The sequence below is a fragment of the Ictidomys tridecemlineatus genome, unplaced genomic scaffold (assembly GCF_052094955.1).
Source record: "Ictidomys tridecemlineatus isolate mIctTri1 unplaced genomic scaffold, mIctTri1.hap1 Scaffold_46, whole genome shotgun sequence".
NCBI classification, from domain to species: Eukaryota; Metazoa; Chordata; class Mammalia; order Rodentia; family Sciuridae; genus Ictidomys; species Ictidomys tridecemlineatus.
In genome coordinates this window covers 2,537,916-2,561,313 of record NW_027522984.1, presented here as the reverse complement: position 1 = coordinate 2,561,313, position 23,398 = coordinate 2,537,916, and the positions used below count along the sequence as shown (strand labels likewise).

General features: G+C 41.7%; 1 long non-coding RNA gene across 1 annotated transcript; it reads right to left on the bottom strand.

The window, feature by feature from the left end:
• Positions 1-1,856: 1,856 nt before the first annotated feature.
• LOC144373676 (uncharacterized) lies at positions 1,857-18,680 on the bottom strand. The gene is made up of 4 exons (XR_013433267.1): positions 18,485-18,680; positions 16,114-16,203; positions 8,202-8,310; positions 1,857-5,154 (listed from the first exon to the last, which is right to left on the bottom strand). It is a non-coding gene; the product is annotated as an uncharacterized LOC144373676 (long non-coding RNA).
• Between the last annotated feature and the right edge of the window lie 4,718 nt (positions 18,681-23,398).

Here is a 23,398-nt window from a genome sequence, read left to right as displayed (position 1 = left end):
AAGCATGGAGAGATCTCTAGATCTTATAAAGAAAAGGAGAGCTACAGTTGGGGTAGATAGTGATAATAGCAAAATAATATGCCTGGGAAAAGAATGTTTACAGAAACAATAGAGTTAAGGGAGAATTTTGAATATATTTTTAGAGATAGTAAAACATTTTTGAGAAAACAAGGTCATAGAGGCCTTAAAAATATTTATAAAAGATGACAGAAAGAACGTTCACTTAGAAAAATGCACACCTGACTCTCGAGAGTTTTTTCCCTATTAGTAATATAAAATGTGAAGTGACTTGAACAGATAGTGTTGCCATTGATAGGATTTGGGAAGGGGTGATCAGTGGGTCCCACCAGTCATTCAGTGCAACATGACTTGTACTTACATTTCTGTTCTTACAATCACTCTTTCTCACATGTTAGGCCCTTATTTTCTTTTAATTGAAGAATAGGCCTGAATAACATGCTCATTAGTACTGATGAATAATGATTTAATTGCTTTCTTATTTGCATCTAATCACATAAAGGTCTTTAGCACATCCAATATTTAAGATTGTCATTTTTGAGGGAATTAAAGTTTGTTTTTCTGGAGAATTCAATCATATTTATTATTTTTAAAGATTTTATGGTTAAAGTAAAAAGAAATATTTCCTGATAATAAAGAGTACTAATAGTATATGTATGTATACGTATATACATAATATATACATAATATATATATATATATATAGAGAGAGAGAGAGAGAGAGAGATGGTGGTTTTACTTCCTTCAGGTACATTTCTGAAAGACAGATTGCTGTGTCATGGTAGTTCTATATTTTTTCATTAATTTTTATGTATTTTAAACATTTATTTCCCTCAAGCCTTTATTAGGTGGCTCTTGTTATCAATTAAACTTTTTAGAAATTAAAAAAGTTTAACTAGACTATTTCATGAATTAGTAATTGTTTTATTACAAAAACTGCAATTAAGCCAAACAACAAAAATATAAATGTATGCATAATTTATACAAATAAAGCTACATGGCCTGCACAGTGGCAACCACCTGTAATCCCAGTGGCTAGGGAGGCTGAGGCAGGAGGATCCTGGGTTCAAAGCCAGCCCCAGCAATGGTGAGACACTAAGCAATTTAGTGAGACCCTGTGTCTAAAAGAATACAAAATAGGGCTGAGGATGTGGCTCAGTGGTTGAGTGCCTCTGAGTTCAATCCCCAGTAACCTCCCACCTCCAGTAAAGAAAGCAAGAAAGCAAGCTATGTGTGTATATGGTAATGTAACAGTTCTGCAGCAGGCCTAAGTCAGTTAATTCTATCAGGAGATCCCTGGTTTTATGCTCTGGGCTCCCTCAGCAGCTTAATTTCCAGTGTGGCTATTCTCCTAGTAGCCACAGTGCATAAACCATTTGGAAAAGAGAGCATCTGTTCTGCTGCTATTTCAGGCAACAGAGAAAACACTTTTTCCCCCATTGTGTGTCACTCACCTAATGAAGACAGTGTGGATACATTCTTTCCATCAATTAAGATGGTAGTGCTCTGGAAAATTAAAGGGGAATGAAATAGGACCAATTGAGCACTTAGGGTTCACCTGGAGTTAACAATGGAATCCATCTCACCCAAAACCTGTGGCTGAGAATGAGAGAGGGAGGGATTCAGAAGGAAAGGAGCAGTTAATATTAACAAGATAAAGACAAATGGTTGGTGCAAGAGGAACAAATGTCCACAGCAAAACTACATAAAGACAATGGGCAATGGTGCATGGCTATAATCACAACAATTTGGGAGGCAGGAGGATCTTAAGTTCAAAGCCAGCCTCAGCAAAAAAATTAAAAATAAAATAAAATTAAAATTAAAATAAAAACCCAACAACAATAATGACAAAAGTACACAAAGAACCTGAAGGGTGTTACTTTAAAGGTAAAATTCCTTAACAAGCTTTCTCAACAGTGGCAAGACCAGCCTTTTACAAAAGTTCTAATCCAAGTGTATTTTCTGTTGTGTACATAGGAAATGCTGTTATTTTAATAACATTGGGCTGCCTAAGAGGCCCCAACAGGAACTTTTACAAATAGATTCTTTTATTGACTAAGTGGAAATTTAGTAATGAAATTCAAGTACTCAAAGGTTCTTATTAGAAAGGCTGGTGGCCAACTGTTCTCAATCTCTCCAGAGGATGCAACCAGGGGACATGTGTTTTGTTTGGAGCATGAAGAGTTTATATATAACATAAGGAATCTAAGCAATTTTTTTCTGTGAATGGGATTATTAAATCATGGGTGTGTTGTTAAGGGAAGCTCTGAAATTTATATCAAGACCTAAATAATTTTATTTTTTAAACTAAAGTTATTCAGGGAAATTCCATTTAAAGGATGACTGGATAACTTTTTACTAAATATTTAATAAACATTGATCTTTTTTAAGGTTGATATTTTAAGATGGAAGACAACAACCATGAATAGACTAAAATAAGACAAATGTTTTACTAAATAGAATTAAATCCCCAATTCCTTGCTTGGAATACTGAAACAGAAAAAAATGTAAACGATTACAAGTTATTAATACAACAAATGTGTGTAAAAGTCAGCTTAAAATTGTATATTAAAATAGTCACCTCTTAAAATGTATTCAGCATATAAGCACTTTGGATATAGGATTTTTAGAACACGGGACTAAAGCCTAAAATGATCCAGGTTCTTCCAGGTTCTCAGAAGGTGTAGATTTATTTACTATAGTTAAAGCCTAATTAGTTCTCAGGGGATGGTGTATCTTTTAAACGTCTTTATTGCCACCATATTGGTTTTCTGAATAATCAGAAACTTCTGTTGTGATTGTGTACTGGTGTTTGAACAGAAACTCACTGTAAGTAGAAACAAATGACAGCAATTGCTAGTTGTCACTTGAGCAGAGTGCATGCACCAGAGGGGGAAGAAAGAACTTGGTGGAATATTCCTAAGATGGATCATCTGACCCAGTCTTGAGGACACCAACAGGTGCCTCTGTCCCTCCTCTGCGCTCGGTGCCCTCGGGCATTTCTTCAGCTCTCGTGGGCATTCTCACTGCAGAGTCTGTGAAGGAGGGCAGAGCCCTTCCAGCTGTGCGACTCAACTTCCTTGGCCACACGCACACTGTGAACACAAGCCCTGTCCCCTCCTGTCGGAGCTGTGCTCCTCCTGCACGATTCCCTGTTCCAGCTGACCAATTTTTCCCACCATTTGCAGGTTGATGTTTGAGATGCCACAGGAAATGGGCTTAATTGCCATTGCAGTCCGGCAAACCCAGGGCAAAGGTCAGTCATCTTTTGTTGTTTTTCTTTGCTAAAATCTATGATTCTCTTGGCCAGAGAGCCCACTGATCTTGTGTGCTAATCACTGAGACAACTTGAGTTGGAGTCTTTCCCATTTTCACAGCCCTCTGAAATGGGGCCAGAGGGAAGGAAACCGTGTTGGGAAGCATTAGCCTCAGCAGAATCAAAATACTCTCTCAAACGGCCGTGTGGGTTGGTCACTCGACATTTGCTTCTGATGGCCTTAACAACCACAGGCCTACATTTTGTAAATTCTTCTCTCTGATGTGTTCTGGTCTTTGCATTTGTAAATCATAACTGTGTTAGATTTATTTTCCTGAAGGTCCTCCCGAGGGTCCTTCTGTGTCTCTAAGTATCATGTGGAAGGGCTTCTCGCTTGTGGATTCCCACCCTAGCCAGCACTGGAATTTTCATGAGGTGGACACTAGATCAATGATCTTTTGCAAAGTGACCACAGAAGCAGGGTGCTGCTTGGGCCTCTTCCACCTGCTGATCGTGGAACAAGAGCCTGGATCCTCCAGAGCCCATGTGCAGTCTGCCCCAGGTTCCTTGCACAGTGTCTGCAAGAGACACCAGCAAGTTGGCCCTGCCCCTCCTGATCCCCAGCCAGGCTCTCAGAGGCTCCTGTAGCTTTTTCAGAAGAAGCAGAGAAATAAAAATCTGTTATTTTACACTTATTCCTCTTGAACATAGCTCAATAAGAAAAAAAATGATTCAAACTATGGGACTCAGTATGGTGGATTTTTAAAGACATTCTAAAAGAACTTTGATTAATCATACTTCTCATTTTGATCATTTTACTTTCCTAAATTAAATTTTAAGAAAAGTAACAGACCCTTGCCCAGTGAGCACCTCCTCCAACAGCTCCATTCACCCATCAATGGACTGATCCTTGGGCTGATCCACTGATGAGGTCAGGGTCCCCGGGATCCACTCACTGCCTAAAGCCCCGCCTCTGAACCTTGCTGTGGTGGGAACCAGGCTTTCACCAAGAGACTTTGGGGGTCATTCCAGATCCAAGCCCTAACCCCCTCCTCTCCCAGGCCAGACTCATCAGATAAAATAAGAACACATCACCAGCAGCTGGGGTGGTGGGGTTGGGACTTCATGATGTGACACTTTGGCAACTTCAAAACCTCCTTAAGAATCCTTTCAATAGATTTTTTTTAAAATCTTCATTTTTATGTCTTTTAATTTCATGTATTTTAATTCAAGATCTTAATAATCAACAAGTCAGAGTGGCTATCTAAAAGCCTTCCAGTTAGAGCCAAAGACCATGTAGGCAAGAACGCACCAAGTTCAAACAGGAACCTCTATACCACCTGGAGCCTGATGAGTAGAAGCATTTATGCCAGTTAAAGTCAGTAACAGGCTGGGGCATAGCTCTGCAAGGTATAGCTTGTTGGCCTGCACGAGACTCTGGGATCCAGGATGGCAAAAACATATTAAGTCAGTAAAATCGTGCTGGAATCACAATCATCGTAACTGCAGTGGTACAGACTAACATCCTTAGCCTTCAAGTTCTCTGTTCAAAAACCCTTTCTCCAGGATCCCTCAAGGTATTCATCGTCTGTAGAGCTAGAAGAAATCTAGCTCTACATGGCCTCAGAAGCAGCCATGAGCCAGTCACTGGAGACTTCTGCCCTGGTGGGAATGATATGTTCAGTTCCCGAGGCTTCCCTTCTGCAGACATCCTTGAGTGTGAGGCGGAATACCAAGTACCCAGTGCAGAACACGGCCAGCTCTCCGTCCCCCCAGGGCCCTTCATACCTTGTATCCACTGCACGTCAGGCCCGTGTTTCTTTTTGTCAGGACGCACTTCATTCAGAGGAAGAAGGACCTCTCTATCTCTATCTCGTACTCTGAAAGCAGGAGCGAGGTTCCATGGGCCATGGTCCCACCTGCTTCCCATCTCCCCCCACACAGCACCATGAAATTCCCAGGGCCACAGTCAGAGGCCTGCTCCTCTGTGCCCGACTCTGACTCTGAGAACTTGCTAAGGTCTGGGTGAGGAGGGGAGAGACTGGCCCTGTCCTGGTGTGGCTTCCACAGGCCCCAAAAGAGAGCAGCTCAAATCTCAGCCACAGCCTGGAGGCCAGCCTGGAGTCAAGGGCTGGGCCTGGCAGAGCTCCACCAGCCACCATCACCTCCTAGAGGCCACAGAGTGGCTTGGCATCGGGAGAACTTCCTGGCAGTCTTGGGGTGGGTGCCTGAGATACCGTGAAGGCCCAGAAGAGTCTGACTCCCCTCAGGTAGCAGATGCTAAGTGTCAGTCACAGCGTAGGCTCTTTCCCTGGCAGAGGGGGCCGGCCACTCATACCTCCTGCACTGTGGGGGCTGGGTGCCGAGAACCACCATGGCCAGAGCAAAGCTTTGGCCCTCATTTCTGGCCCTGGAAGGAGCAACTCTTGTCTCCACCTCCCCAGGGAACCCCTCACAGTTTAGCTAAGCCAGACCTTCCTTTCCTTTCTTTGAAAGGCCCTGTGCATAAAGAGTTCTCACTCTTGTAAACATACAGGAGTCCTCCTTGGCTTTAAAGGACACCAGCCCTCAGAGACAGCAATAGAGAAAGGCCACACCTCTGAGTGAGGGGCTGTCACTCCACTCTAAATAGACATTTGTTGGAGGTTAATAAGTTTATTTATTTATTTATTTTGTAAATAAATACAAGGCCCTCACACATGCTAGGCAAGTCTCTAGCACTGTGCTACATTCCCAACCCTTTTCCATTTTGAAACAGGGTTTCACTAAGTTGCTGAGGCTGCCTTAAACTTGTGATCCTTCTGCCTCAGCCTCCTGAGAGGCTGAGATTACAGGCATGCACCATTCTGCCTGGTGATAAATTTATCATTAAAAAAGGATTGGGCTGGGCATGGAGGCACATACCTGTACTCCCAGTGGTTTTGGAGGCTGAGGCAGGAGAATTGTGAGTTCAAAGCCAGCCTCAGCAACTGTGATACATTAAGCAACTCAGTGAGACCCTGTCTCTAAATAAAATACAAAATAGGGCTGAGATGTGGCTCAGTGGTTGAGTGCCCCTGAGTTCAATCTCCAGTACTGAAAAAAAAAAAAGGCTGAAGTGGAGCAAGGTCCTCCTCCACTGTCCCTGAGGGCACTGCCTCATGGAAGTTTGGGAATCAACTCAGAGGCCTCCTTGGTTCCCCCAGCTGGACAGGCTATGTGCTTTACCCACAGTCCTCCTGTCTGAACCAGACAGATGTCACTGAGGTGTGGAAGCTCACGTCTCAAAAGTACCACCTGGTCTTACTCATCTGGGGGGAGGGCGCACTTCTCACACATTTCACCATGAAACAATGGGGTTCCATCCAGGCAGAAAATCTGTGAGAGAGAAGAGCACCGTGTGCTCGGGAGCCTTCCCTGCACCCCTGGGCTGGCGCTGCAGGGAGTCAGCACGGGACCCTAGGCCCCCAGCTTGTTGCCTCTCCTCTAGGACTGCTCTCCACCTCAGCCTCAAACCCCACAGAAACAGGAGTAGACGGGCCTCACTGTCCCCCCAGCTGCACTTACTTTCATTCCTTCACCACTTTTCCAGAGGCTACAACACAGGAAGGGGAACATGAAACCCAGGGCAGTAGCAAAAGGCCACTGCCAAGCAGGGGGCACCCTGTGCGGTGTTTTAAGCAACAACATGGTGTTCTGAGGAATTCTCTAGGACTCCTGCTGTCTGTGTCCAGCTTTGAAAACACACCAGAGTGGAAAGATTAGTCATTGTTGTTGGGAATGACTCTCGGCATCATTTTTTCATGTTGATTTAGACGCCATCCCATCCCAACGACTATCACAGGCTGTAGTTATAGTCAGGCCCCATCTTGTCTGAGAAGCTGGCACACCAGACTCTCTCCTTGGAAAGGAACAGCGAGATCAACTGCTACTGGACAACTGAGCATGCACTTCTGTGGTCCCTCCTCCGAGCCTGAGGGTAATCTTCCCCAGGAGGGAGCAATAAGAATGAAAGCCATATTTCTCCTCCATGGCTAAAAGTCCTCACCACTTTGAAGTCTTTTATTTGCATTTTGTTCCACTGGGGAATTGGGGCCCCATTGGGTACTATAGTCTAAGACATAAGTGAGACCCATTAGTCTGCTGGCCTCTCTGAGCTGTCCACGAAGTTAAAAGGCCGGGGTCCCAGAAAACTTCTGTATCTTCCCAGCATTTGTTCTAATTTTGTGATGCCCAGGGCATCTTAACTGATTTGTGCTATGGCAAAAAAAAAAAACCCATACCCCTGCTCAGAGTAACACTTTTAAATGCATAAAATAAAATGCATATAGTTACAAAACAAACCAACTATGTAGGAAAGTAGTTATCCCAGTATTTAAACACATAGTGGCACACCCTGAACATGGATGTAAGTGTGCTATTTTATCACTACATTAAAAAACAAGGTTCAGTGGTGGGTCTCATGACTTCCAGAATTTTGCAGTAGCCACGAGCATAAATGATATGTTGAAATGTCCACCATGGCTACAAGGTAACATGAAAATAGCAAAGCCACTGTCCTCCTCCTCTCAGGATGGTTTACAGTCTGTGGTCATAGCAAAGGAACTGCTGTCACCCAGGGGAATTTCAGGTGTAGTTTCCCCCAGGCAGTTTCACAGCCCCCTGGGCTGTATCCTCAGAAGCTGCAGCCCAGGTCTAAACCTGTGAGGCTGCAACCTGCAATTCTAAATCACGAGCACCTTTGTCCCCGGCAGCTCTGAATAGTCTTTGGCAGTAATGGAGGCTGGTTTAAATAATCTGGTTTAAAAGACAGAGGCCAAAATGCACCTCCCACTTGATGGGGCCAAGTGTTGCCCTGGTAACCCCTAGACCTTGGCAGGTGTTGGAAGCCAAGCCCTGGGTCATAGTTAAGAACGTGGCCTTGTTTACTTTCACCTGGAGGAACTACCTTGGAGCAGGTGATGGTGAAGAGGCGGGTGAGCGGCGAGGACAGCCGTCATCTCGTCGTGGTCAGATGGATGGATGTACTCATAAATACTGTTGCCTGTGAGCTCTACCTGCAGGGGTGGGAACAGAAATGTCACCATCTCTCCAGGGTTGGCACCAGGGGAAAGTGCAGGGTGTGCCACATGCTCACACCCCGCTGGGGTCAGGACTGGAGTCTGCCCACAACCCACACCTGTGTCAAACATGGAACCTTTGCCTCCCCACAGCCCAGCTCTGAACTGCCTTCCATGCCTGAGAAGCCAGAGGGCCAGGCCTGAGCTCAGAGCCCAGGAGGCCCGAGCACAAAGGAACGCCCTGGAGGGGCCTGGGCAGCATCCTTCAGAGACAGCTCAAAATGGACTCCAACTCTCTGGACTGTGTCCTGCACCCCCACTCACATGCTGCCTGCCTGAGATAGCCACTGCAGCCCTACTGTGCTCCCTCCCAGAGTCGCGTCCACTCCACCTCTCAGAGCTGACCAAGGGACCACGGGAGGCTCTACTCTGACAAAGCCCCTTTCTTCAGCAGCTCTGAACCGTGTGCCTCAGGCACTGCCAGGCCTCTCTCACATTGCCAGAAATGTATCTCTGGCTTTCCTGGTCCAAGATGACTGTGCAAATTCTACAGCTCTGGCCCAAGGGTGCGGCTGTGTCTCTGTGTGACCTGCAGGAGGGATTGGGGCCACTCCAGCCAGCCACATGATGTGGTGGTTATTTCCTGGGGTTGCTACCTCAACACCAGGGTAACGCCTCCTTCCAGACATGCCCCACAGGGGGCCCCATGGCAGCCCTCCAGCCGTGTCTGTGTCGGCCTGGACCTGGCTCTGCAGGAATGGGTGGTTCCAGAAAAACTCCACTACTGGGATATTTGCACAGAGGGCCCTGGGGGTCCTGTTCCTGACTGTGAGCATCTTTAGAATGTTCACCCAAGTACGGATGCCACTCAAGGATACGCTATTGAGTCCTGGAGACCTGCACCCCTTCACAAATGGGCAAAGGCACAGAAAGTTTCAGAAAGAGCCACCAGGGCAGTCTTCTGAGTACTGGGACACAGTCCTGTTTTTAAGACTCCTATTAGTAGAGTTGGGAGTGACAGATAAGGGCAGTTGTCAGTGTATTCCAGTATTGTTTGGAGGAGCATAAAGAAGAATGACGGTAATTTCAACGCAGCCAGTGGGAACCCCAAAGCCCAGCTGAAATAGTGCCCTTGGGAGGCAAAGGACCTTGAGTGGGTCAGAAGAGTCTTCACAGCCCTGCCCAAGGGAGGTGTGACCCTAGGGAGCACAAGGAGGCTGTGGCTGTCCTGTGTCTGGCCAGGGCACATTTGGAGACTACCTGCTGTCAGTCAGAGGGTCATCTACGAAGGGGTAGCCCTGCAGGTGCCATGTGCCAGGTCCCACAGCTGCATAAGGCCAGCCAAGTGGCTCAGTGAGAAGTTCTCCTGGAGCCTCCAGGGCCCTCAGCTCTTCACTTGGAACCAAAGGGCCCTGGAGAGGTGAAGTAATGTATCCCGCTCCTCCCAGCCAGTTCTCCTAATCTGTCAAGATGTGGCAAACTGCCTTCTTTATTCAGAAGAGATTGTTTCTGGTCTGCTAAGTAATTTCATCCCCTCAGAAGGCTTGCATGGCTCCACTCTCGGCATCGTTCCTGGAGCATCTCCTTCAAATATGAGGCAAGCAGAGCACAGAGAGAATCCTGTTACAGACATCCCCCTGTCACCTCCTCACAGCCACCTCCCGAATCTGGGCCTCTGTAATCGACCTCAATGGAGATTGGCCCATGTGAAAAACGTTTATGTCATTTTGTTGGGAAAAGAGAGAGAGAGAGAGAGAGAGAGAGAGAGAGAGAGAGAGATATGAACCTTCTTCTTTCAAGTCATTCCTGTTACCCCTTAAAAAGTTTTAAATAAACCAGCAACATTTAAGCCAGCCACATGAGACAGAGCTATGGGGCACATTATAGAGTGTTATCAAAATGGGGAGTTTCGAGCTAAACACTAAAGGAGCTGGATTTTTAAAATCATTATTTCAATGGCTTATTATATATGTGTTTATTTATATATTTATTCTGGGGGCTGCAGGCTGAACCCAGAACTTCAAGCATGCTAGACAAGCACTGTGCCATTGAGGTCCAGCTTATTTTAAAATAATTATAATAATAATAATGTTTTAGTATTGGCCTGTAATGGATACTCTTATCCATGTTTTAAGGGAAAAAAAATGATCATTGTGGTTTTCCTGAAATTCTTTTTGAGAGAAAAATAGTATTTTGCGGGGCTGGGTTGTAGCTCAGTGGCAGAGCACATGCCTAGCAAGTGTGAGGCCTTGGGATCAATCCTCAGCACCACATAGAAGTAAATATATAAAGATATTCTATCCATTTACAACAAAAATTTAAAAAATTTAAAAAAAAAACAGTACTTTACTAACGTCTCTGTTGAGAAACACCTTTAGGGACTTGCAGGAAAACTTGTATCTCTACTAATTAGGGGTTTTAATCCCCAAATATTTTCATCTATTTCCAAAGTTCCTGTTCTCATCAGAGATTGGAGAACCAGGAGGGGCAAGAGGCAGGGAAGGAGGGCTTGATTTTCTGAGTTCTTGGGTCCATTATAAAACGGACAGGAAAACACTAAGACTGTCTAGGAAGTAAAATAGCCGTCAAATAAAGGAAATGTTTTTACAGAACAAATTCTGGAATGATAAAACAGTGCTGACCTTAACTCAAAATTATGGTTGACATATGTTTCCTGTATTTATTTATCTATTCATGCTTTTCAATGCCAGAAGAAATGTGACTACCTTGCAGGAAAAATATTGTGTGTGTGTGTGTGTGTGTGTGTGTGTGTGTGTCCGTCTGTCTGTCTGTCTGTCTAGAGAAGGAGAGAAAGTTGTTGCCATAAAACTCCCTGGACTCATACATCAGACTTATTAAAACAGAACTTCGATGTGATCCCTTATTATTTGTAGAACCCTGCTAACTACAAAATGAATGACTTTTCTACTAAGAGCTTTTTTATGTTTTGCTGAATAGCTTTTCCTCCTGCCAAGAAAACTGCCTATGATAAATACAACACTAAAAGGGTATATTCTGTGGGGAAGGGCAGAGTCACTCGGCACTGGGGAAATGCACATTACTCTGTTTTGGATGTTTTGCTGAGTATGGTAAATTGAGCATTTAAAAATAAGATGGTTAAGATGGTTTGGGTTTCAGGGTTCAAGTTATGTCAACAAACATAAAACATCGTCCTTTCTCTTTATTTCAAAAGTGAAAAAATTTGGTCTTGTGCCTCTAACTTACACGGTTGCTGTTTGTATTATTGTGTTTCTGGTATCAATCTCAAATATTACATTTTTCTTTATGTGTCTCATAAACAGCTATTTTATATGAAAATGTATACCAGTAACCTCAATGTTATATAACATGGAACTTTGGTAAGGAAATCTGAACCACAAGGATATTTAAAACTATATATAGCAGCTATACAGGGATTGTTTTTGCTTAAATATAAGTAAAATAATTACAATAATAAGAACAAAAAAGGAATCAAATCCGTTGGTAAATGTTCAGTGAATGTTATGGATAAGAGTGCTTCCCGGCACTACTTTTTCCAACATATTAAAATATGTCTGTATGTTTTTGTGCTGCAAACCTGACAGAATCCCCAGGTTGGATGCAACTGTTTTCTAATGCTCAGCCTCTGGACTAGGTGGACAAACTAACTGTATTTTCTGCTTATCTCTGCCATTTTTAATACCACAGTTTAACAACAATGACCTCTTGTTTACTAGCTTAAGATTTAAAAAAAAAATACACTGTCATAAGACGTAGATTTTTAAAAATTCCAATACTGGAATTAAAAAAAGTTTAATGAATCCTTTTTAAGCCTGGTGCAGTGGCACATGCCTACAATCCCAGCTACTTGGGAGAATGAGGTAAGTTCAAGGGCAGACTGAGCAACTAAGCAAGACTTGCCTCAAAATAAAATAAACATGGTTTGGGGGTATAGCTTAGTGGTAGAGCACTTGCCTAGTATGGAAGAGACTCTGGTTCCATCTCCAGCATTTAAAAGGAAAAAAAAGGCTTTGGGTTTGAAGAATATAAAGAATCATTTTTACATCCTCAAATGTATAATTCAGGTATTTAGATAGTACAGATCAAAAGCAGGACAAAACAGAACAATTCCCTTCTGCTGTGAATTTTCACACGATTATGGCAGAACTGATGGGGGAAGGTATGTTCCTGTGACCCTCTACCGAGGAGTGTAACCTTGACTTAACATGAACCTCACTTAATGAGACAATGTCACTGAGAGTAATTGAAAGTTCTAGGAATACAGACGAGCACCATGTAAATATAAGCTATTACTACAATTGCTATTCACCAGAAAACATTTTAAAGCATTACTCTGTCTACTGGGTAAAATTTTACTAATATTTTTGTGTGTATGCTGGGGATTGAACCCAGAGCCTGGCGCAGAATAGGCAAGAACTCTACTACTGAGTACTATCCCCAGTCCGTAAGCCTATTTTATTAAGGTTTTTGGTTTGTTATATTTGTCCAATTCTTTGCTAATAATGAAAATAATCTAAAGGGTGCAAAACATTTTTTTAAAGAGTAGTTGGGTATTTGACATCCTATTCAATACTTTATTTTACTGTTTAAGTAAAGAAGACAGAAAAAAATACACATTGCAATTCTACCTAAATTTCCTTCTATGGAGTTAATCATGAACAGAAGGCAGATCTAAGAGAAAAGTTTGTTGTTGCTTATTTAAACAGTTCACTGTGGAACACTCCCCAGCCACTGACCAGGGGCTCACACTGTCATTAAAGTGTTTTTGTAGCTGCAGACGGAGGCTAACACAACTCCATGGAGAAATCAGAAAAAAATCATTTGCCCTACATGATCAACTTGACTTATCTTTTTTACAATTGTCCTTTCATAGGCAACAAAGAAACTAAAGGAATCTCTACAACTTGCTTAGAAAATGGTCATACCTGGACTTTTTTCCCTTTTAAAACAACGATACAAAGTTGTATTTTTGCATATGATGAAAAAGAAACATCATGCTTTTATGTTGCCTCCATTTCCTCATGTGGAGTTAATCTTGACAGAAGGCTTAGTCATTACCTTTCCAATGTGTTGGTCATTCTTAATTATTGTGTTCATAATCAACAGAATCTTTTTCCCACATAAAAAGAGTCTGTGTGGGGTGCAAGGTAGGCTGGTAGGCTGAGCTGCCTGAGTGACAGATTGCTTAAGTTGTGCTCAGTACCTAAAGATGTGCTCACATATTCCAAGTGACCGAGCAACCCTAAGAGATGCCCACCAAAGTACTCTAGTTGCAAACTGTATTTAATGAAAGTGAGGCTTTCTGGCTTTTGTATAGCTCCCTATACTTCACAAATCACACAAAATAGTTATTCTGATCTGTTTCCCAGCATGATCTGAAAGAGAGACAGAGCAGACATTACCATATTATTTAAAATATAACCCCAGGACATAAAATTCCTGGATAGTTGAATTTATTTCCCATTTTGTTTTGACTGCTAGGGATCTCAGATATAAATTTAATACTGAAAAATAGTGGTCAAATTGATTTCTGTGATCATATGCAGAAATAAAACTTTGTATCCTTGTTTTAAAAGGGAGGAAGGGCCAGTACTACCATTTTCTAAGAAAGTTGTAGATTCCTTTAGCTTCTTTGTTCCCTGAAGAGAAGACAATTGCAAAAAAAATAAGTCAAGTTGATCATGCAGGGCAACTGGTTTTCTTCTGATTCCTCGATGAGGTTGTGTTAGCCTCCATCTGCAGCTACAAAAACACTTTAATGCCAGTGTGAGCCCCTGATCAAAAATGTTTTGACAAATCATCTTAAAAGTATATGAAATGTTTTATCTTATTTGTGACAATATTGTAAGACTATCAAAAGTAAATTATACTTTTAAAAGGTAAATAATCCACAGATTAGGTCAGAAGTAGAAACCAGTCTAGGTGCAAGTAAATAATTCTGATTAATTCTAAAAAATGTAAAGTAATAAATTTCTTTTTTCTTTCCTTTCCATTTATTTGTGGAGGATTGGGGATGAGGAGTGGGCAATACTTATTCAGCTAAGCACATTCTCTACCACTAAGCTGCTACAATCTCCAATCCCATAGAAATAGTAAATCTAATCTTCTCAAAACATTTCTCAGTCTGTACACATATTTATCCCTCAGTTCACATAGATGCAAGAGTCAAGCTTTGGAGGTTTGGCTTGTGTGCTTGCCTAGTATATGTGAGGCACTGGGTTCAATCCTAAGCACCATGTAAAAATAAAACAAAAATATTGTGCCACCTATAACTAAAAAATAAACATTAAAAAAAGAATCAAGCTTTGATAAACTATTTGGGATAGCAGGTCCCATAAGAGAAGAGAGAGTAAGAAACAACCTTCTAAACTATTTTAATATGCAATCTCCTTTAACAGACTTTGCATAGGAAACACATAAGCCCATTTGGATGTGGAGAAGGATGTGCATACATTGGAAGAGATGGCTGTAAAATAATGAAAAGTTTTTTTGTTTTTTTTTTTAATGTACTGGCAGAAAAAGAAAAGGAATACACCAAACTCGGGTTCCCAAATTTGGTAATTTTGTTTTTCAATGAGAAAAACTCAAGAAACATTAATAGGCATGTTCCATTTGGGCTTAACTGTGGGAGAAGGATGGAAAGAACAGGTCACTCACACGCTTTTTAGGAGCCCTTGTTCTGTCTCTGTCATTCATTGAAGTATGTCCTCACTTGTGATGAAAAGTCACGCTGAGAGCTCACAATATAAAGGAACGTTTAGTCCTGGCATGTATAAAAAAATGTGACTTTTATCTCTCTTCCCCACGCTTGTTAAATCAGAGATGTGAAAGGGAAACCCAGTCTGCTTCTCCTTGTCCGGGCCATCCACAGGCCCAGACAGCAGCCGGACCCTCAACCCAACCCTCATCTGGCTGGGGGTCCACAAGCTGAGGTCATCTTTTCCTTCTAAGGGAGGAACCCCCTTTTCAGAAGATGGTTTCACTTTTCCAGAAAAATGGGTAATATTTAAATGTTCTAAAGAAACCAGAACCTCGCAGTGCAAAACAGTAGTAAACTGAATTTTATGAGTTTCTATCACAAGCATATAAAATGCTTTACTGAAACAACCACTGAACTGGAAAAACTCAGGAAAAATGACCTTGAATTCCATGTGAACACTCATAAATCTACCCCTTCCCTTTCTGTCTCCCCAAAACACATGCCGCATAAATCCATGTTCTACAGAAGCTTCCTCTCACCTCACAGCAACGCACAATACCATGTGCAGCCCAGCATGTGTGGCCTGACTGTAGGTCCCCTGGGGAAGCTCTTTTCTGTGCCATCTAACATCACTAGGTGAGCAGGTAGGGCAGGGCATACATAGGACAGACTCAGAACAGGGCTGGCCACAGTGAAGACATAGTTGTCACAAGCCTCAAAGGAAAAAGAAAGGAAAAAGGTAAAAATGCAAAGAAGAAAAAGGAGAAGGAGAAGAAGAAGGAGAAGGAGAAGGAGAAGGAGAAGAAGAAGAAGAAGAAGAAGAAGAAGAAGAAGAAGAAGAAGAAGAAGAAGAAGAAGAAGAAGAAGAAAAAGAAGAAAACTGCATGGGAATCCTATTAAAGAGAAATTTGGGGTTGGGGGTAGAGCTCAGTCATAGAGCTTGTTCAATCCCCAGCACTAGGTGAGGGTGGGGGTATTTTGCAGTTATGAATAATGTTCATAAACTAATGCAGACTCATTTTCAGGCTAGGCAAAGCTGTCACAATCTGCTACAATATAATCGAATATTTTGATTGTACATAAAATTAGGCCATACCTACCTGGGACAAACCTAAATGTACAGAAGCCGTCTCGGATATATACATGATTTTGCCATCAGATGCTCCCACAAAAACAAATCCATCCAAAGTCTGAAACAGAAAACGTATCAGGGTAAGAGATGTTAGTTCTACACCAGCATTAAATCTAGAAATTTTGCTGTCACTGGGCTGGAGGTGAAGTGGGAGGAAGGCATAAAGCTCAGTGGTGAAGTGTTCGCCAGCATCCATGAGCCCAGAACTGGGGAAAAAAAAATCAATGCATATTTGTTAAATTCAAAAAAGAAGTCAGGGCCATGAGGACCACAGGTGACAACATTCAAGGTTTATTTCCCAAGCCAGGCTCTGAAATGTTTTTAAAGCACTTTAAAAAAAAACTTACATCCACATCACAAAAATCATCTGAAACATTTGAGAATTCCTATCATGCTCACTTTAAATGTAGTAGCTTTATTGTTTGGAGTTATTTTAGCACTTAGCACAAATCCAGAGTTCTATGGTACTTAGGGGAACATCCACTACTATATAGACCATTTAAGTCATAATTGGCAGTCATTTATACCACTAGGACATACTCATTATTTGCCACAATATTCTAGTTACCCATAAGTACCATTTGAATAATAAATTCCGACCACTGCTGCTCCCCAGAAAATAAAACAAAATACCTGATTATTTTACCAGACAAAGTCTATAGAATTAACTATTTCAACTTTGTAAAAGATTGAATAACTTTTGCCAAATTCAAGGAGAAAAAGTATCTTCCAAAAAAATTAAAACTACCCAAATGAAATTCTGATTTTTACCTAATCCCTCTAAAAATAAGATAAAACTATAAGAGATAATTAAGACAAATAAAAAGGTAATGATTATTTTTCTGTGTCAAAGACTTAACTTTTGAAAAAGGAAACTGTACTTTATTTACTCATTCATATTTTAGATCCAGAACCAAAGAAAAGCAATAAAGTTTGTGAAAGACCCATACAATCCGCAGTGCAACTCCCATAAAAAAATATTACAAATTAATTTCTGGCCACAAATTCTATTTTTACAGCATGTAATTGAAACCAGATTACCTTTGGGTTTTCTACTCTCCCCCTTGGAGGTGGGCTATAAAGAATGTAGCAGAAATGAAACTTGAAAGATATCCTTACATTCTGCTGTCTCAAATACCGTTTGCTGCAAAAATTCTTTGCTAACTAAATTATCACTACCTTTCCCTGTGCTAGGTTGAGACCAGCAACTTGATTATGTCTTACTTTCAGGTTTCTAACTCAGCTACAACACATTTTCCTAACAGAATCTGGGACAAACTATAAAGCAATTTCTAAAGTTACAGACACTTTGATGTATTTTGCATAGTTGCTAAACTCTAAAACCATTAGAGATACATTTAACAAAACAGATCTCTTGCAACATCTAGGAAAACAAATAAAAGTGAAGAAATTATCATAATTAAATTCTAAACGTTACCAGCAGTAGCTTAAAAAATAATATTCTTAATTGAAAACATGGAGTGTGCTTTCCTAGCTTCAATTACCTAATTCACTTACATGTATAATAACTGCAAAGACAGCCATCCACACACCACCCAGGAATTAATTAAATGTAAGACCTCTGGAAGTGTTGACTTTGCCCACCAGACTTTCTCTGAAGTTCCCCTGCAAGCACTTAGTTTTCCCTGATATTAGTGTCACTTATAATGTGGACAGTATGAAACACGGAAAACATGCAGCGCAAAGCTGGAAGGGCGGGCAGACGGCGAGCCGAGGGCGTGTGGGCCAGGCTCCCAGAGAGTGTTACCTGGCCGGCTGCTATGCCACCGCAGTTCTCTTTAGTTGTGAAAGTTCCGGGTTTCAAATATTCCCCCATTCCCTTCTCCCTCGCACATGTATTTTCAAAAACAACACACGCACACGCACACACACACACACACACACACACACACACACACACACTCACACTTGCTAAACGCTGCCACATTGTGGCACAATGCTTCCTGAACGGTGCTTCTCTGGCTCCAGAGCCTGGCCCGGTTTCTGGGACAAACCGAAGTAAGGTTGAAACGATTTAACCACGTTCAGGGGCGCCTTTCCGCCTAGGTCTGGGTGAGCTAGAAACCCCTGGGGCGCTGGGATGGAGAGGGATGCAGGCTGGGGCTGGGGCTGAGGCTGTACCGGACAGGCTAAGCATCCACGCTTGGGTTTTGACCCTCCCGGGCGGGAGCCACCCCCGCCCCTGGGACTTCTTCAGCTTGGGGGCGGCCTGTGGATTTGTGCCGCGCACCTAGAAACTCGGGTGACAGGGTTGGAAGGGAGCCCCCGCCAGGGCGACTGGCGGCGGCGGCGCTCCTCCCACGGCGCGGTGGTTCTACCTGCAGCAAGTGCGATCCCAGCTCCTTGGCGACACTATCCAGAGGCCCGGTGCGACTCGGCTGTCCCCATGCATCTCCTAAACCTGGACCAGGAAATGAAACAACCAGTAAACGGCAGCGTTCAGCAAGAGGCGGTGGCGCCACCCAGAGCGCTCAGAGCCTGAGCTCCCTGAGCTCCTCGAGGCTGGAGCGTGCCCCTGCTTCTCCTCTGCCCAGCATGCTGCAGCCTGTGCCCTCGCAGCCGCCCCTTTGCCCTTGGTTTAAAAGAAAAATACCTGAGGAGGAATTCCCTTCGAGGGCTCCAGCAGAGTGCCCCTGCGCTCACTGAGCCAAGCAGGCGGACAGCTCCCGCAGGTCGCCCACATGCTCAAGGCTCTGAAATTGCCGTTTTATTTGAAATGCCACAAAGTAATCTAATCTGCTTTGAAATTGGCCATCCTCGTAGCCCAACGGGGATATCGATTTGACCTGTAAATATTCCCCTAAGGACCTTCTCTTCCTCCCTTCCCAGGTGTCACCCGCAATTCTGCTTTTTCCCCAAGACAGAGAGCCTCAGATGGAAAGGCCCCGCCGTCCAGGGGCAGCTTTTCCCATATTAAAAAAAAAAAAAAAAAAAGAAAGAAAGAAAAGAAAAGAAAAAGGAAATTTCCCTCCCCTCCACGTTATCCCATAGTCTTCTCGGCTCTCACTGGCTTCCCGGAAGAGCTGTCCCCCTTCCAAACTCAGGAAGGTTTACCTGGGGGTTTCCGGGAAACACGCTCCATATCCGCCAGCGGCGGGCGCGGGACGGGCCCAGAGCCTGGAGAGCCCAGGGTAGGCTCGAAGGTAAAGGAGAGGGGGCGGTTCTTGCACAATCCGGAGCCCCCCAGTCCCTGTGCTTTTTAACCGCCTCATCCCCAGAACCTCCTACTCTTCCCCACCACCTCCCCGACGGCCACCAGTGGTGCAGAAAATGCGTCAGGGGAATGGGAGCCCTGCGCATCCGAGTCCTCTTTCCCTGCGCGCTCGGGCCAGCCGCTGTGACTGGGAGACTCCAGGCTTGCCTCTGCCAACTCCAGAGGAAGCCAGAAAGCTCCTGAGGAGGCGGCATAAGGAAGGATAGAAGAACCTTTAAATTTCCCCAGAATCCTTCCCTTATGGGGACCCTCCGGTTAGCACCTTGGCCTCTGCACCAGGAGAGAGAGGCAGGTGACCGCCGTCTCCACTTGCGCCCTAGCCTCCTTAACCTCCCTCTTAGAGAATACGCCCTCGGGCTTTCTACCTACTCCGGGAGCTCCCATTTCGGATCCGACCCCTTCAGGGTTTACACGTCCTCCTGGAAACCGTGGGCCGGACCCAGATCGCGCCCTTGAGTGCGGGACTCTAGGTCAGGAGTCGGCTGAATTAGGTGAGAAGTGCTGGGCTGAAAACCTGGTCAGCTGCGGTGGATCCAGTGTGGATCCCCAGGCGGCAAGTTCTCTCCAAACCGGGAGCCTGGCGTGAATTCCCGGAGAGTCGCTGCGCTGGCACCGTGGGTCTCCTCTCTGACTCTGTGGGAGTCCGGGGTGTAGATTTGATTTAAAAATTAGTTGCTTATTTTAATTTCTCTTTGATAGAGGTTCCTTTTGGTGCTGACTCAGTCATATATGAGCTGTTTGATTTTAGAAAAATCACAATTAAAAAATGTTTTTTAGTTGTAGCAGTAACTTTGTTTTTTTTTGTTTTTTTTTGTTTTTTTTATATGTGGTGCTGAGGATAGAACCCAGTGCCTCACACATGCAAGGCAAGCACTCTACCATTGAGCCACAACCCAAGCCCCAACAAATCACAATTTTTAAGAGCTTTTAACTTTACTTTCTTCATCTAAAGTATCATGTTGATAATGCCTACTTACAGGATTATTGTGAAAATAATGTGTAAGTATGAAAATGCAGCTTTTAAAAATCGAACATACCATTTTTAAGTATTGTTGTTGTGATTGTTGTTATTTTGTGTCTGGGTTGGTTAAGTTTCATGATTGTTGATATGATGACATCACCTGGGAATGTAGAATAAGTATGCATATCAGCAGATTTTAAGGTTATAAAAAATAGGTATGTTTATTTGTCTTCTAATGCTCCATTGAAGGAATGTTTCCATTTTCTCATGAAATGGTGGAAATAAATACACCTTTTTCATTAAAGAAAGCAAGTCTAATATTTTGTATCCTTTGAATTAAAAGACTACATTTCATTTTTTTTCAGGGAAAATGGGGGACTACTGGGTTAAATTTTCAGAAAAAATAGCAGACACATGACAGGAATACAGATCATACCAAATAAAATTATAACTTGTTTTTAAAAAGTATCACAAAACAATATGAAAGGAAAAACTGGATATTTGGAGAAAAGTTTAGTCTTAAAACCTCATTTCACATCCTACATGAAAATAAATTTTAAAAATAAGAACATGTAGGCAAATTTGGCTCATTTAAAAAATAAATGATAAAAATGAAATTATGATTATTCAGTAAGAAACACAATATTTCTTCATCAGAAAAGAACACATATCACCAGTAATTGACAAAATAAAAAAAAACAGATGACAATAATTAACCCTCAATACTAATCAGTAATGGTAAATAAAAATGATACGCTGTTTTGGCTCACGTCTCATGACAGTGCAGAGGGGGAAACCAGTTTCAAGAACTCAGGTTATAATTATAAGTCTTTACCCAGGAATCCCACCTGTAGACTCTATCTGAAGAATATATTAGGAGCTTTGAATGTTAAATTTGTGTCATTTGTTTTACCCCTCACCATCAGCACATATTCTTTCTAAAATTCAGAAAAAATAAAAATAAATTTAAAAATCACAGGTCTCTTTGGTATGTCTAATGAAAAACAGAACTGATCATGTTAAAATACTAGATGAGAGGGCTCATATATGTAGGATGGATCTGCAATAATGTTCTGATTAAAAGATAATTAGTGGTAAATAGGTCTGGTAAAAGACAATTAGTGCAAATATTAAAGGGAAAAACATGAAAATTCAGCCATGGGTATCTAATGTAGTTCTGATTTTCTTTGTTTATATATTTCTTCATTTTCTAAATTATGTGTTATTGGTAAACATTTTCTTATTAGCAAAATTGAGAAACAATGGTCAGAAGACTCTTACAATTGGATTGGGCTCCCAATATTCTGAGGTTTACTGATTATTTTTACTTTACTGCTCATCAGGACCCTCTCGCTTCTGGTAATATTTTAAAAATTGTTTTCCAAATAGTAATATCTTGCCCTAGAAGGAACAAGTGATATGATTCAACTGTGATGTTAAGTTTTGGATATTAAATCTTTAAACTACAAGGATTTATACAAAATGGTCTTTGTTGCATTTTTCCACCCTACTTTAGAATGTAGTCCCTAAAATGAAAGGAATAAGAGAGAATGTGATATGTGGATTCCTGACATTCTTTCCTAACAAGAATCATTTTTAAAACTCCTAATATGGAATTCTTCCTTAAAATATTTGCCAACTCTTTTTTTTTATTTGATAACTTGTAGGGGTTTTTTTTAAAGATAAAGCTGGTGCTATCTTTTTATTTTCATTTGTTTATATATGTGATTATGTGATTTGCAAATATATGTTAATTTATAAACATGAAGTTTTTCTTTTTTTCTTCATAAAAAAACTGAATATTCAACAAGAAAAGCTGATAGGTCTAAAACTGATTAATAAACATTTTAATTATTTAAAATTCTTTGAAACTTAAAAGCCTAGATTATCTTATTAGTTATACCACCCTACTGGTAAAATGTACTCTTGCCATCAATTGAAATATAGCCTATTTTAGCCACTCAGTATTTTTTGAGTGAGTAAAAATAGAACAAGTTCCTTTGGGGAATTTAGATATTTTAGCTTAGCAATAGTTACCCTACATGGAAATGAAACACTCATGGTCTGTCTGCAGGAAAAAGTTTAGCTCTGTAAAATAAGGATTGATAGATTCTGCATATGAAGTGAGAGTTTGGGGAATAAGTGTGCTTGTATTAGACTCTAAAACTGACTTTGTAAGCTGATAAGTTAACAATTTAGAATAAGTATAGGGTTTTTTCTTATGTAGACAGAATAGATTGATTGTAGTTCCAGGGAACTATTATTACATTTTAGCTATTTTAATCATGATTGGATCATATGCAGATGATTCTAAGTGATACTTTCATGTAACTAATCTAGTCCTAAATAAACAGGGATAGAAAAAATCTTGTAAGTATTTCCTTTATTTTTGTATTGTAGTTTATCATTCTAATGATGTAGCAATGAAAAACAGAAACAGACTATGAAGAAGAATAAAGAGTTCATGGAGTTTGAATATTTATTTCCTTTTCTTAATATTGATAGTTCTGGATTGTATGTTTTGGTTCCCTCCAGCAGATCTGAATGGGTGAATTGCTAGACAAAAGGAACAAAGTAACAACAGCTCTCCTGTGGTCCCAACATGGGCTATATTTGCCCACATGGAAGAATGAAAGCTGTGTTAGAAATAGATGAGGAAAGAAATCTTGTTGTGTAATATGCAAACTGATCTCATGTTAATATACTGCTTTTGAAAGCATACTAGAATTTCCTCTATTAGAAAAGAATGGGTTATATCTTATGTTTTGACAAAGTTGTTCAGAAAATTGGAAGAAAAAATTATTTAATGTTTTAGGCTTATTATTGATTATATGTATCTATCCATCTTCCACATCTATGAAGTACATATGTATAAAATTGAGTACAAACAGCTACCTTTTAGCAAATATTACCTATTTTGTAGGAGAACTGAGTATTTTAAGCAAGAAGCAAGATTCATATTAACCCATCTGATTCTAAGGGCCATGTTTCTCGCACTGTATTAGGCTGTCTTGCTAGAGTGATTGGCAGAAGAGCTATCACACATGCTGCTAATTA